Genomic DNA, 3,780 nt, shown 5'->3' on the forward strand with positions numbered 1-3,780 from the left:
AGTAAGCTAAAGGGGAAGGTTATTAGCTAAGAATGAGAAAAAGAGAGTTGCTTATTTTCAGCAAAAATTGTTGATGACTCTAACTTATGTTATCCAAATATAACCATTCCCATAATGTTTGCCTTCTTTTAGTAGTTTTGGGAAAGAGAGGTCTTAACTGGGGACTAGTCCTTTGTTGTTGCTTTGTATGCTACTTGTCTGTATCACATGTTTATCCTCACCCCCCTCCATTCTATCCAGGCCCCACATTCTTTCCCTGACTGATTACAGTAAGAAGAGTTTGAACACTCTGTCTTCATTTGCTCTGCTGCAAAAGCTGCACTGTCATTGCCTGCACAATTCTTTAACCCACAGCAACAAAAGACTGAACCGCTGGAGCAGATTTCATTGAATGGCAACATACCTTGAAATGAGTTACAATTTAGAAGGAAAAAAAAAATAGATCTGTTATCTAAATGGCTGCTTTATATCCTATAGGAAAATAATAAACAAGGGATTCTGTTTGTGATTAAACTTGTTCTAGATCCTCTGTCTTACAGTTTACCATTCTTCCTTTCTCCAATACTATGATTTTTTTTTCTTAGAACACATTGTTAAACTCACTTAGGGGCGCCTGGGTGGCGCAGTCGGTTAAGCGTCAGACTTCAGCCAGGTCACGATCTCGCGGTCCGTGAGTTCGAGCCCCGCGTCGGGCTCTGGGCTGATGGCTCAGAGCCTGGAGCCTGTTTCCGATTCTGTGTCTCCCTCTCTCTCTGCCCCTCCCCCGTTCATGCTCTGTCTCTCTCTGTCCCAAAAATAAATAAACGTTGGAAAACTCACTTAATCTTTCATTTGCATGTTCATTATTTTATTCATTCATTAATATATGTACTGTTTTTACTGTATGCCAGATAATAGCAAATAATGAAGGTAGAATAGTAAGGAAAAAATTGAAGAGCTCCATTCTTGTGGAGCTTTTAGACTAGAGGGGGAGCCAGGAAATATTTAAATAAACACATAAAACTAATTTAAAGTAGAAATGGAGACAAATGCCACAAGGAAGCATAAACAATACTAAAGTGGACGATTGGAAAATTGTACCATGTCAACAAAGGCAGTCCATGGTTCCCAAACAAATAGCATGCAGACAGAACATTTAATAAGGGAAATGGCATTTGTAATGATATGGGTGGAGCTGAGTGTATTTTGCTAAGTGAAATAAGTAGGTCAGAGAAAGACAAATACCATATGATTTCACTCATGTGGAGTTTTAGAAACAAACAAACAAAAAATGAACACAGGGGAAAGGAAAAAAGAGAGAGAAGCAAACCATAAAATAGACTCAGACTTATAGAGAAAAACTGAGGGTTGCTGGAGAGGTGTTGGGTGGGGGGATGGGCTAAATGGGTGATGGGCATTAAGGTGAGCACTTGTTGGGATGAACACTGTGTTATATGTTATATGTTAAGTGATGAATCACTAAATTCTCCTAAAACTAATGTTACATTATAAGTTAGCTAACTAGAATTTTTTGTGTGTGTGTGAGAACTAAAATTACATTTGAAATTTTTTATTTTAGGCCACAAAAACAAAAACTAGCAAACAAACAATAACAACAAAAAGTTTTAAATAGGCTTATCACATGATGTAAATTCATCCCTTCCAAGGAAGCAGAAGGTAGACCAGTGCCGGTTATCCTGAAGGCCATATACTTACTACTTCGCTGCTGCTTCTACTCTGCTGGGTTTTGATCTTTCTTTGAGTCATAGTCTGGATCATTTTCCTCATTTCCTTCTCTTTCCCCTTCCTTATCTGCTTCTTCATCTTCTTCATCATAATAATCATCATCATCTTCAATGGCTTCTTCGATGAAGTATAACATTAGTCTTGGGATTATACGCTCATGTAAAAAGTGACCAATTTCAAGGTCTACAGCAAGGATAGCTTCTTCATCATCATCCAGATCTCCACTTGGGAATTTTGGGGAGGGGCAAAAAAATTAGTCATTGGAAATTCTTTTGGTCATAGTACAAACTTTCCCATGTCCCTTGTGTTTCTGCTTCTTTTGTTAAATCTTTATTTATTTTGAGAGTGAGAAAGAGAACAAGTGGAGGAGGGGCAGAGAGAGAGATAGAAAGAGAGACAGAGAACCCAAGCAGGCTCCACACTGTCAGCACAGAGCCCAACATAGGGCTTGATTCCATGTCCGTGAGACTACAATTGGAGCGGGCAACTCTTAATTAGAATTGGTCACCTAACCAACTGAGCCACCCATTTGTCCCTCTGTTTTGTCTTAATGGTTTTCAAAGTGACATTCTTTCCATTTTCCCAATCTATCTAGCACCCTGTACAACCCATAATTTCTGGTCCATCAAAAGAAAAGGGATCAGAATCATCTGCTTCTGATTTCATCGTATATGTCTTTGTGAACACTTCCACTTGTGAAATGTTCACTGGGTTCAAAGTGAAATTCTCAGACAAACGTCAGGGGCTGGTCAGTATCTGAGAACTTCACTTTAATATCTTTCAAGTACTTCAGAATAGGTTCATCATATTCCTGAACCATATCATTGAACAAGTCAACATTCTTAAAAACGGTCAACCAGAATTCAGGAATTATCTTGGAGTCTTCTTTTTTTTCATCCTTTTTCTCATCTTTATTCTTGGCTTTCCTTTCAGCTTCTACAAAATTTCATTTTCCTCATCCAGTTTCTATTCACATTCTTCCATAGGTTCATAAGTTGCATTAATGATCTCAAATCACCATCAAATAGAGGCCGGCAGAGCACAGCATACTTCAAGACCATCAACTTCCTCATAGAACTTGGCTTCTATTTTTGCGCACCTAACTTACCATTTTTGAGAGTATTCACTCGTCTTTTAACTACCCTAGGCAAGTTCTCAATGTATCCTGCTGGTGTTTCTATCAGACCATCAAGTTTTATTTCAAGGGTTACAATAATATGAGGATTTTGCATCATTTGAACAGTCAGCTGACGTGCTTTGATTTTTGTTTCTTTGCCAGTTTCTTCTTCTATTTCTTCAACATCATCCAGATCTTGATCAAGTTCAGACTGTTTTTTGTGTCAATGTCTGCCATGTTGTAAGAACTCCAAATATTGTTGGCTAACTGGGGACCCAGGCTACCGCAGCTGTGCAGTCAGTGATTCAGGTCAGCGGGAGCAGACGGCACTAAAAAATCAACTAATTAGAATTTAAATAAAAGCCTGAAACAAACAAACAACCAAGGGAAATGACAGAGAAAAAAAACCACAACAACTCATATTGGAGTCAATAACATATGTAATGTTCCTACAGTGGGAGAGAGATTAAAGAGTGCAAACCTATAAGGAAATCAGTATGGCTAAATGAAAATCAAGATTGTATGGTAAGAGGTGAACTGAGAGGTAGGTTGGGGCCAGAGCATGCAGAGATGTGTGTAATCGTTGCATTTATCCAGGTAACTAGAGCATCATTAAATGATTTTGAGTGGAGAGAATGACAGGATTTGCATTTTGAAAAGATTACTCTGTAGCCACTGCACAAGAGAGGACAGAAGTTGCAAGGTGGAGGCAGGCAGAGGCTCTTTAAGTTATCCTGTCATCTTAGCATGGCCACAGTTTGTTATTATATCACAGGAGTTGGACATGGAGAGAAGGTGGATTTATAAGATATTTCGGAAGGAAAGCGCATCAAAACATGGGGGGGGGTGTTAAGAGTAATGCCTAATTTTCTACTTTGTGCAATTGAATAGGTGGTAAGATTTACTTGAAATAAGAAACAGTATAAGAGAAACAAATT

General features: G+C 38.5%; 1 pseudogene; it reads right to left on the reverse strand.

Moving 5' to 3' along the window:
• Positions 1 to 956: 956 nt before the first annotated feature.
• On the reverse strand, positions 957 to 3,094 carry LOC106977420 (nucleosome assembly protein 1-like 1; annotated as a pseudogene).
• Positions 3,095 to 3,780: the final 686 nt, after the last annotated feature.

This window comes from Acinonyx jubatus, chromosome B4 (assembly GCF_027475565.1).
Source record: "Acinonyx jubatus isolate Ajub_Pintada_27869175 chromosome B4, VMU_Ajub_asm_v1.0, whole genome shotgun sequence".
Classification (NCBI taxonomy): Eukaryota; Metazoa; Chordata; class Mammalia; order Carnivora; family Felidae; genus Acinonyx; species Acinonyx jubatus.